This window comes from Myotis lucifugus, unplaced genomic scaffold (assembly GCF_000147115.1).
Source record: "Myotis lucifugus unplaced genomic scaffold, Myoluc2.0 scaffold_243, whole genome shotgun sequence".
In the NCBI taxonomy this organism is placed as follows: Eukaryota; Metazoa; Chordata; class Mammalia; order Chiroptera; family Vespertilionidae; genus Myotis; species Myotis lucifugus.
Window position 1 is genome coordinate 33,105 of NW_005871291.1, and position 12,677 is coordinate 45,781.

A 12,677-nucleotide genomic window follows, 5' to 3' on the forward strand; every position below is an offset into this window, starting at 1 on the left:
CATCAATGATGAGAGAAAAATCATTGATTGACTGCCTCCTGAACACCCCATACAAGGGATCGAGCCTGCTTCCCAGGCATATGGCCTGACCAAAATCGAACAGTGACCTCCTAGTTCAGTGATCGGCAAACTGCGGCTCACGAGCCACACGCTTTGGCCCCTTGAGTGTGGCTCTTCCACATAATACCGACTTCTGCGCATGGGCCACGAAGTTTCAATCACACTGTACGTGCGTGCCCGCACGTGGTATTTTGTGGAAGAGCCACACTCAAGGGACCAAAGAGCCGCATGTGGCTCGCGAGCCGCAGTTTGCCAATCATGGTCCTAGTTCATAGGTCAATGCTCAACCACTGAGCAACACCGGCTGGGCCAAAATGTATTTTTAAAATTAATTTCAACTGTTTCTTATCTAGAAAAATTTTATTACACATGTAGTTTGCATACTCTTTCTGTCATGTAGATTTGCTCTACCCAGTAAAGTGGCTCAAGAGACTTATTGATCATTATATCCTAGTTCTCCAGCAATGAACCAGCAAATACCCAGTTGAGTAAGGATATGACAAAATGAGACTCCACTTTGTAGAAGGGGACAAAATGTGGGTACTCTGAAAAGCAGGAAGAAGACAGAAGATGTTCATGGGTGGGGAGGGAGGTCCGCAGGTCATATGGTAAATAATACTATGATTTAAAACACTTGGCAAATGAAACTAGAGAACCTGAAAGAAAGAAATCTCCAGATCTGCTAGTGGCTACGTAAACAGATTTCAGCTAATGAGAGGTACAGGGAAGAGGACGCCAAGGGAAGTTTGATTAATGCCACACAAAGATATTTTAAGTTTGTTTGTGTCCAATGTTATCTTTGGTTCAACAGTTACAAGCAGTCTAATTATTATTAGACTAGAGGTCCGAAATTCATGCACGGGGCTCAGCCCTCACAGCCACAGCTTTGTCTGGAAGGTCGTCCGGTCTAATTAGCATATTACGCTTTTATTATTATAGATTCCCAAAATCTTACATAGGGCCTGACTCTAGAAAACAATAAAAACTTTGCTGAATGAAAGAATGAATGAAATTACTAAATAGAGAGAGAGGAAAAAAAACTAAGACCTAGCACCTACTGTACTAAACTAGCAATGCCCATAAAGCAAAGCGGAAAGATTGGAAATCCAGACAATGAAGAAGGAATTACTAAAAAAAGGAGAAGAATGATGGAAAGGTTTTAAGACATAAGAGTAAGGGAAAATTTAAATGCATAGTAGTATTAGTGACTTTTTTCTTTTACTTTTTTTAAATCTTTATTATTGAAAGTATTACACATGTCCCCTTTTTCCCCCATTGATCTCTTCTAGCCCACCCCCACCTCCTGCCCCAGGCCTTCACCACCCTATTGTCTGTGTCCAGGGGTTATGCATATATGCATAGAAGTTCTTTGGTCGATCTCCTCCTACCCACCCACCCTCCCCCACCTTCCCTTTGAGGTTCAAAGTCTGTTCCATGCTTATTATGTCTCTGGATCTATTTTGTTCATCAGTTTATGAATGAGATCATATGATACTTATCTTTCTCTGACTGGCTTATTTTGCTTAGCATATTACTCTCCAGGTTCATCCATGCTGTTGCAAATGGTAAAAGTTCTTTCTTTTTTACAGCTGCATAGTATTCCATTCTGTAAATGTGCCACAGCTTTTTATCCACCCATCTGCTGATGGACACTTGGACTGACTCTTAAATAGGTGGAAGAGAGCCCAGCTAGTATGACTCAGTGTGTGAGTGTCCACCTACAAACCAGGAAGTTACAGTTCAGTTTCCGGTGACCAGGTTGTGGGCTTGATCCCCAGCACAGGGCCTCTTGGAGGCAGCCAATGGATGATTCTCTCTCATCAGTGACGCTTCTATCTCTCTCTCCCTCTCCCTTCTTCTCTCTGAAATCAATAAAAACATTTTTTTTTTAATGAAGTAACACCTAAATACATTATTCACCCCTGGCTGTCCTATCTCAATTATCACTTTAGAAGTTTTGCTAGAATTCCTCTTAAGAAATCATCTCTAAGAAAATGAGAAAAATAATTCAAATTTATATGAGAGATGTAAGGGCATTTTATGATGAGGAAGTAAAAATTATGTTTTCTTCTATTATAAGTAAAAAGACCTGTCATTAATTTAGACTGGGTTCATTTCTTCATGCTTAATAAAACTTGCACACAAGCACCTGAGGAAAAAATAGATAGAAAATGTATCCATTAAAATATTTACCCTTCCAAGTAACCTAAAGTGGTAAGAAATATAGACTTAATTATCTTTGATTTCCAGCTAGCACAGGAATTTTCAGGCCTACAATCCTTGAAAAATAGAGAACACATTCAATACCAGATTTAAAACCACTGCTTTCAAAATACTTGCCTTTGGGCTGCAGACTATAATCAAGTATTCCATATCACCATCAGTTTTAGTACATTAATGTGATGTAAAAATGCTTTAAAGATAGATTCATGATTTATAATAATTGCAACTCTCAGAAACTAATAGCCAGAAGCATTTGACTTTTACCTTCAAATACACTAACTCAAATCCAGTTAAAACACTGTCCGAATTAGACTAAGAGCTTTTAGAGTAAAATGTTCGAAACAATCAGCATTTTTTAAAAGAACTCTGCTATTGTGTTCATGCTTGATGTGTTACTCTTCCCAGATAACATATATTTATTTTGATATTATTACATTAAGGATATGCTTCAATAGAATTCTAGTGGTAATATTTTCAGAGGCCCAACGCTGCAAAGCACATACTGTGTATGTATATTTGGGTGGGGGGGGAGGTGGGGGAGGAGGAGAGGGAGACTTATTTGATTGCCTCACTCCCTGAGGCTGCTATAACCAAGTACTACAAACTGTGCAGCTTAAAACAACAGAAATTTATTCTTTTACAGTCATGGATGCTAGAAGCCTGAAATCAGAAGGTGTCAGCAGGGTTGGTTCCTGCTGCAGGCTCTCAGACACAGTCTGTCCTATGCCTCTATCCTAGCTTCCGTAGCTGCCAGCGATCCTCATCAGTCCTTGGCTTGTGGCAGCGTTTAACCCCAGTACCTGCCTCTGTCTTCATATGGCCGTCTTCTTTATTGCTCTACTTCCTCTGTGTCTGTGTGTCCTCCGCTCTTAGGCAATAGTCATTGGATTTTTTTCATTCCGTACTGATTTTATCTCTAGATCCTTAGCTAGTTACATCTGCATTTGTATATCCCTACCTAATTATAGCTGCAAAGACCCTATATCAGCGGTTCTCAATCTGTGGGCCGCGACCCCTTTGGCAGTCGAACGACCCTTTCACAGGGGTCGCCTAAGACCATCCTGCATATCAGATATTTACATGACGATTCATAACAGTAGCAACATTACAGTTATGAAGTAGCAACAAAAATAATTTTATGGTTGGGTCACAACATGAGGAACTGTATTTAAAGGGCCAGAAGGTTGAGAACCACTGCCCTATTTCCAAAGGGCACATCCTGAGCTTCTGTGTGGACATCAAATTTTGGGAGGATACTATTCCACCCACTACGCTCATCATACCTTATTTGTGGTCAACTACTTGGTTTAAATGAAAATCTGTCTGTGTCTTCCTCTGTCATTTTTCTTATGGCTCCAAGCCTGAAATTACGTACAGATAATTCTTCCCACAGACCCATTGTCTCATCTATAAAACAGATGTCAATGAAAGAATCCAGACTGACTAGGAAAAAATTGGTCAATGTACCAGTTTGGGCTTTTTCAAATTGTCGAGCTTAGTGATTTAACGTCTTAATGTTTGTGTTATCAGGAAGATAAAATGAATTAACCATGATGTAACACAAGTGGTATTTGATCCTAGCTCTTTCACAGAAGATCTATTTGACTTCAGACAAATTATTCACCTTCTCTTAATCTCAGGTCCTGTATTTCTATAAGCAGAATAATGTAATGTTGATTTTAATGATAAAATAAAGATCCTGTATATGAATATGCCTACCACAGTAGATCCAGTGTTTAGCCTGATGACAGATTTTGTTTGGCCAGCACAACGGACTTTATTTTTTATTTGAATTTAAATGACGTTTAAGCAGAGAAAAAAATTTAACCAATTGGCCATAGGTACCACTCTTCACTGCCTTCAAATAGCTTTATCTATCCTGGGAAGACTGAGTTTATTAATACAGTGCAGATAACAGCAAATATTCAATAAATGAGAATGATAACAGAAACCACTTGCCTCAATACTGACTGTCTAATTCTAGGTAATAATTTACTACCTAGCCCTAGCTGGTTTTGCTCAGTAGGTAGAGCATCGGCCTGCAGACCAAAGGGTCCAGGGTTCGATTCTGGTCAAGGGTATGTACCTTGGTTGCAGGCTCCTCCCCAGCCCGGCCCTGGTCAGAGCGCATGCAGGAAGCAACCAATCGATATGCTTCTCTCACATCAATGTTTCTCTCTGTCTTTCCCTCTATCTTCCACTCTCGCTAAAAAATAAATGAAAAATAACCTTGGGTGAGGATTAACAACAAAAGGAAGAAAGAGAGAGAGAGAGAGAGAGAGAGAGAGAGAGAGAGAGAGAGAGAGAAAATTCATTACCTAGAGATAGATCTAATTCCATTTTTTAAAATAACTCCATTTTCTGATAAATTCTTCCTTCTATTTCTATGAGTTTAATCACTGACCTTAATTTTTACTCCTAAGATAATATTAAATAAATCAAATTCTGCATCTAGTCAACTGTCTCTCATTTACGGGAACACATCTATTGTGACTCCCCAATACATGAGGTCATTTTGATGACAGCATTCAATTAGTATATATTGAAAATGCTAATTTGAAACTATTAACCAGTGAGCATATGTCAAGAATCTAGAGCACTGGACAGGGGCTCTGAGTCAGCCCTGGTATTCCTGATATTCAGAAACATATGAAAGAAACACCAGTCACCTTAGATAGCAACATCTCACATGAAGGCTGTAATTGCCAAGCGACCAGATGTCGCTATAGTCACCTTTCTGCAACAGTTATAGAGATTCTATAAGATCTGGAATGCTGAGATACTTATCATGTTGACCACATAAAAAATTTTTTTAATCCTACAATCACCAAGCCCTTGATATTTAGGTGCTATAGAAGCTAATTCTCTTTAAAGATAAAACAATTCAAAATGCCCTGTACAAAAACTATTGGCAATAGGAAAGACAAGGATGTCCTTGCAAGTAATTTCCAAAGTAATAATCTTCTGATTATTAGCAAAAGTCTATGAAGTTAGTTGTATTATGTTAACCTATCAATTACAATTTAGAAAACAGATTCTGGTATGAACATAGGGTTTTTTAATTAATTTGTTTTACAACTCATATAAAAACTACATGTGCATTGTATACAAATACAGCAAAGCAGGAGAAAAGGGGGTAAAAATCACTTATAATCTGAAGCATCAGAGATAATAGATGGTGAAATTTTGAATTTTGCACAGTACCTTTCAGACAAGCAGACTTATAACGACGGAAAGTAAAATGATTATCAACCCCATAAGACATGAATACAGTTCTAGTCATGGCAGCATTTTTCACAATCATTCTCTCCAACTGGACTTCCTGCCAACAGGTCAGCCTTGAGGATTTCTCCTGTACTGATGAACTACATATACTCTCCAAACTTCCTGACCTTTGTTACCATGTAATTCCTCATATATTTAGAATGGCTAGTAAAATTAGCCTACAGTCAATCACATTTTATTATATGCAATAACTAAACTTATATAACTCAGCCTCAAACTCCTCTTGTTTAAGAAATTCAATTCAATATAAATGAATTTGGTCAACTTGATGTTTGATACTCAGTGCATTTATTTAGTTTTTTTTTAGAACAAGAGATTCTTATAAGGCAAATGTAATCAAATACATTGAAGAGATTTTAAAATGTTAAAATAATAAATGGATAATCATAGTAACTTTTCTTAAAGAAACAAAAAAAATTAACCAAAATTATTCTCAGTTCTAGTGTGCTGATGACAACAATGACAACAGGTGAAATTTAAGAATTAAAACAAATGACTTAAAAAGACTTGGCAATTGTAGTTATAGGCTTTTGGAAAATTACGTATCTTCAGTTCAAAACTTTCAGTTTATAATTCAAAGAGAAGATGAATTAACCCTAAAATGGTATTTAATGGTATTTAATAAATATCAACCTATAACTGTTCTAAAAATAAAGTCAATCTATTTAATAAAAAAATGAAAGCAAAATAAAAGCTTTTTCAGATATACAACAGTTGAAAGAATTCATCATCAGCCAATCTACACTACAAGAAATGTAAAGGAGATCCTTTTTAGGCAGAAATACTGGTAAATACCAGATGGAAATATGCATTTCCACAAATGAGTGAAAAATGCCCAAAATGGTAGCCATATAGATAAATATGGAGTCCTTGTTATTTTAAAATATATAAATGATTGACTGCCTAAACAAAAGTAATAATTACCAATATAGTCCAAGGTTTATAACATACTTAAAAGTAAAAGTTATGACAAAATATTTCACAAAATATATAGGCTGAAACATTATGCGAAGTGGCATATCACTTGAAGGTATACTGTGAAGAGTTAAATATGGATGCAAAAAATCCTAAAGCAACCATTAAAATAATAAAGCAAAGTATCATAGCTAATAAGTAAGTAAAGGAAACAAGAGGGAATCATAAGTACTACCCAATTATTATAAAAGTAAGGATAAAAGCAGAAAAAGGAAAGAAAAAGCAAGTGTGACAATAGCAATATGATAGATTTAAATTTTATTAACAATAACATGAATATAAATGTTCTAAGAACTCCAAGTAAAGGCACATTTGGTCAGATTGACTACAAAAGCAAAACTCAATTATGTTCTTCATATAGGAAATGCACTTTAAATAAAAAGTCGCTAATATGTTAAAAACCATGACAAAAAGAAGTGATGGTTTTGTCATGGTAACTCTAATTAAAAGAAAGCTGGAGTGACCCTGTATTATTGGACAAAATTGAGACCAGGGAAAAGAATAATACCTGGGATAAAGAAGTTAACATCGAAAGATAAAGAGGTGAATCCATCAGGGATATCTAATGTGCTAAATAACTTTGCATTTAAGAAAAGTGCTTCAGAACACATTAAAAACTAAGTTGCTAGGAGAAATTCAAAAATCCACCAGTTCAGATAGAGATTTCAATACTCTTTTAAATAATTAATAGAAGAAATACACAGAAAAACTGTTAGTATATAGAAGACAAAAAAACCACTACAATCAACTTGACCTAATTGACATTTATAGAACACTTCACCCAGCTACAGAACAATACACATTCTTTTCAAATGCACAAAAAAATTACCTATATGTCATATTCTGCATCATAAAACATTATAAACTTAAAATTATTCAAGTGATACAACATATTGTTCCTGGCCATAATAATATTAACTCGAAAGCAATAAAAGATCTTAGAAAAATACTCAAATATTTGGAAACTAAATAACATACTTCTATTTAGAAAGTCAAAGAAGAATGTATGGTATATTAGTTGTATCTCTATGAAGTTGTTAAAAAATAATAAAAGAACATTATGAACAACTTCATGGCAATAAATGTGAAAACAGATTAGATGGGCAAGTTCCGTGAAAGACACAAACTAACAAAAACTAAGAAAGTTTACTCAAGAAGAAATTGATGACTTCAATAACCCTTTATCAAAAAAATTTCATCGATAGTTAAAAATCTATGCAGAAAGTAAATACCAGTCACGGATAATCTGGTGAATTGTACCAAACAATTAAGGAACAAACAGTCCAAATTCTACACAAAACCATCCAAAAATTTAACAAGAAAAAATACTTCCCACTCACAGATATTACAAGAAAAGTAGATTACAGACCAGTGTCTTTCATGATCATAGATGTAAAAATCCTCAACATAATATTAGTATATCAAATCCCACAATACATAAGAAGAATAAGCCCAGCCCACATGGCTCAGTGGTTGACCATCCACCTATGAACCAGGAGATCATGGTTTGATTCCCAGTCAATCCCCAGTGTGGGGTGTGCAGGAGGCAGCCAATCAATGATACTCTCTCATCATTGATGTTTCTCTCTCTCTCTCTCTCTCTCTCTCTCCCTTTCTCTCTGAAATCAATAAAAATATATATTTTTTTAAAAAAGAGTAATACACATGACCAAATGCAATACTTTTTCACAAATCAATGTAATCTACCATATTAACAGTATAAAGAAGAAAAAAATCACATGATCTTATCAAATGATGCAAAAAATATTGGACAGAATCTAACATCCATTTGTGATTTTTTTATATTTTTTTATTGATTTCATAGAGGAAGGGAGAGAGAGATAGAAACATCAATGATGACAGAAAATCACCGGTCGGCTGCCTCCTGCACACCCGCACTGGGGACCTAGCCCGCCATCCCAGGTATGTGCCCTGACTGGGAATTGAACCGTGACCTCCTGGTTCATAGGTCGACGCCCAACCACTGAGCAACACTGGCTAGGCCATCCATTTGTAATTTTAAAAATTTCAGAACTAAAATTAAAAGGAACTTCCTTCATATGTTAAAAAAAGCAACTAAAAATAATCTGCAACTAGCATTATTCTTAAAGGTAAAAGACCAAATAAAATACTCTCCACCTCAGATGAGTAATAAGACAAGGATGTCTACTCTCACTATTTCTATTCAATTCTATTCAACATTGTACTAGAGGTTCTAGGCAGTGCAATCAGAAAGGAAAAGAATGGAATGCATCAAGTTAGAGAGGAACTAATACAACTTTTCACAGTCAACATGATTGTCTATATAGAAAATCCATTGGAATCTAAAAAGAGGTATTAGTTTACTACAAGCAGATAAAAGATCTGAAATACAAATGTGAGAAACAATTGTATTTCTATATTCATCAGCAATTAATTAGAATTTAAAATTTAAAAAAATACCATTGACACCTAAATAAATATTTCTCCTAAGAGAACCTACAGATGCCAACAGATATATGAAAATATGCTCACCATCATTAATTATCAGGGAAATACTAATTAAAACCACAATGAGATAATATATTAATTTTAAGAAATTAAACTAAAAGCAAAGAGAAGAATGTTCCTATGCAAAGTTAATTTAACAGTAAATATTATAATCAACATCTGGGAATATGCCAGGGCTAGATTAAAATGCAATAATAATTTTTAATTGATTAGAGTGTTGAAAAGTTATAGTTCATTTATATTTACTTTTAAAAATTACTCTATCAGAAACACCTGCTTCATCTAATTAGGAATTCATAGGTCCTGCTATATTTATAAAAACTCATTACTTTAAGAAATCAAAATCTGGCCTACAACCTGACAATTATAATATTTTACTTCTGGTTATTAGCATATATTTTATAATTTTTATAGACATTTGGAAATGCAATTCTAATTTGTGGTTTTTTTTATTTGTAAGATTTATTGAGTATTTTGTGTCAGGGGAAATCTGATCCAAGCACCTAACATTTTGTAATATGTATTATACTTTAATATAGATAATTCAATTTATATGTTTAAAACCATCATTCAATGTAAACTGAATACAAATAAATTTCACCTGTTCTCACCATGTTTCTGTATTTTATGTAGATGGAGAATTGGTTATGCAGTGCATAGGAAAGATTCCCAAAGGTAAAATATAGCTGTCTTATAAATTTCCAGGTATTTAATATGTACTTTTTATGTAAAATATTTTGAGCTAGAGGCTATCTTGCCTCTATAAAATATAAAATATATTCTCTGCCCACAAAGGGTTTATAATCTAATAGAGGAAATAAGAAAAACACATACTAGTAAAATCTATAGAACGGATAAAAATTAGTAATGTAATAAGTGGCCAATGAGTAAGCTCTATGGGTTCAGAGGAGCTACTAGTAAAATGGTTCAGGATGGTTTCCAGATGCAGAGATGGAACTTTACCACATTTTACCATAATTGCCTACTTACTTGTCAGATTGCCTGGTACAATGTTAGTTCCTTGAAAGCAGAGATCCTGTGATGGTATAAGCTGAGCACTAAAGACATGGGTGCCCAGCTCAATCCTTGCATATAGCATGCACTCAATAAACAGTTGATTAATAAAATGTGAATAACACAATAAACCATAAGGGATTTAGGCATGTAGAATTTGAAAACACAAGACAATTCAATTTTTGACAGAGCTAAAAAGCAAAAGCACATGGTTGGGAAAGCAAGAGTGGATAGCCCAACTAGGTGGGTAATATGCAAGCAAAACCATCAACTGAGTTAGAATTGAAGTGGTTAATACAACCCCAATTGAGACTGAAAGGAATACCCTCAATTAGTGGCCTAAGAAGACCTAAGCCAAGGTATGGACAGTGGAGAAGGAAACTAGTTGTAACTAACACCCATTAAAAAGATCAAACTGTGCTCACCTTGGCAATGGGTATTAAAACTGGAATGACACAGAGAAGATTAACATAGCCCTTGAGCAAGGATAACATGCAAAGTAATGAAATGTTTCATTTTTTTTTAAAAAAAAGAACTTCCAACATTAGTTGACTGAGGTGAGAGGGAGCATAAAGTGTGGAAAGTAGGGATGACCAGTCTTCCAGTTGGGGCAACAGGAACTACATGGGGTGCCTTTTCAACATAGGATGGGAAATTAACATTGATAGTAAAATCATATTTTACTATTAAACTTAGATTTGTGTACATCAAACAAAAAATTTCAAGGAGAAAATGTGAAATTTTAAGGCAGACCATTGGAGAAATTAGAATTAGATATATTTTCTTATAGAAAACATAAATCAGGGCTTTGGGCTCAATCCAGAAGACTAGATCTGAGCTGTAGTAAATATCCGTAGCATCAGGGGCAACTAGAAAGAAAAGACCAATGCGAAAAGATGTTGGTGTTTTTTTTTTTTTGCTTCACCACCCACTTCCTCTTCTTTAATGCGACTGTCTTTGGGCACACACTGTATTTGCTAGTGAGAAATTATGACAGCGAGGCTGATGGCACTGATTCATAACACATTCTGTGCACCACACAAAGGAAATCCTAGATAACGGATAGTCTGCTTCCACAACAGAGCTGTCTTATGAAAGAACCGTGTATGGGGGGAGTGAAGGGAGAGACAGGGAACAACGAAGGCATCGAGGGCAAGCAAACCTACAAGTCTGTCTAAAAATTAGGAATTTGGGGGCAAAACCAGAATTACCTAAGGGTGATGGATAATCGTTGTTATAGTTCCATTATTTCCAGAAATTACTGAACTTGGAACCTGAGGTTAACACTTTTAAGATAAAGCAACCTCAAATAAATTCATACTGGCCTTGGGAGGAAATGGCAACCATAGATGGTAATGAGTTTCAGTGCTTGAGAACAAAAATCGTCAAAATCAACTTATACATTTGACTTGACCCAAGGTGAAAAAAAAGTCTTATTTTAAAAATGATAAGTTTGCAGCAAAAAAAAAAAAGTTTGAGAGTGCAAGTTTGAACCCCTTTTCACCTTCCCATTTTGCTGCTGGTACCTGCTTTCCTCACAGTACCTCCTGAAAAGGTTTAGAGTTCAATACAGACTGATTAGGTTTACACACATTTACGATGATGAGTCCTGTTTGGTTTAACCACTCCATTTAACACCGTGCTGATGGCAGCCCTGAGAGTCTGCAGTGCTGGTAGAATCCACCTCTGAAGCTGCTGGTGGGAGCACAGGATGTTGGAGCACTTAGGAGGCTAAAGAGTGGTCTTCAGGAAAGGATTGATCATGGTGCAACTACCAGAAGATTAAAGAGAAACATCTGCTCTCTGTGGAAGACATTGGTAAACTTTAAGACTATAATTCAGGGGTAAACATTAGGTTCCTAAGTTTAAAGAAGGACAAATAGTAAAGAATTTGATTCAACATAATATGTATATAGTACTGCCTCAAGAAATATAAAGATAACAGAATTTTAGTGCTTAGTGATAACAGCAGAAATAATGGGGACTTGTGTGTGTGTGTGTGTGTAAGACCAGACAAGGAAGGGATACACAGATGAGTAGGAAATGATGCACATTTTAAACACAAGAAAATATACTAACAACTAGTGGCCCAGTGCATGAATTCATGCACATTGAAAGGAAATTAATTAGAAGAAATATTTTAATATCGCTATTCACCCTTTCTCTATAATAGAAGTGTCAACCAAATTCACAACCAACAATGACAGATGGAAACACACGCATGCGATTGGCACCAGCAAGAGCTTTATATGTATCGCGCGTGCGTGGGTCAACTTAGCCTTTTATATACTAGTATATAGAATAAATTTGCTTAATTAGACTTGCTTTCTGATATAGCTAAACTTTTTCTAGCCCAGTAAAGCACCCCAACTTCTCTTTCAGGTAATTGTCAGCAACACAGCAGTAAATATCAACACAAAGCACATTATTATTCCAGAGCACACAGGGAGAACAAAGGGTAAAACATTTAACTGCAGCAGTGTTTGACTATATTCTGTGCAGTGAGAAAATCTGAAGTCACTTTCAAGGTCTACCATTTCTTACTTCTTTTCAGTTGGGTCAAGTTTCTAAGTTTTCTAAATCTCCATTTTCTGGCTAATGGAAAGAAAATAGGATTCCACCGAGTCTCC

The 12,677-nt window shown here is 35.5% G+C and overlaps 1 non-coding gene across 1 annotated transcript; it reads left to right on the forward strand.

The window, feature by feature from the left end:
- The first annotated feature begins 10,464 nt into the window (after positions 1–10,464).
- On the forward strand, positions 10,465–10,569 carry LOC111827895. Its single transcript, XR_002831641.1, has one exon. It is a non-coding gene; the product is annotated as a U6 spliceosomal RNA (small nuclear RNA).
- Positions 10,570–12,677: the final 2,108 nt, after the last annotated feature.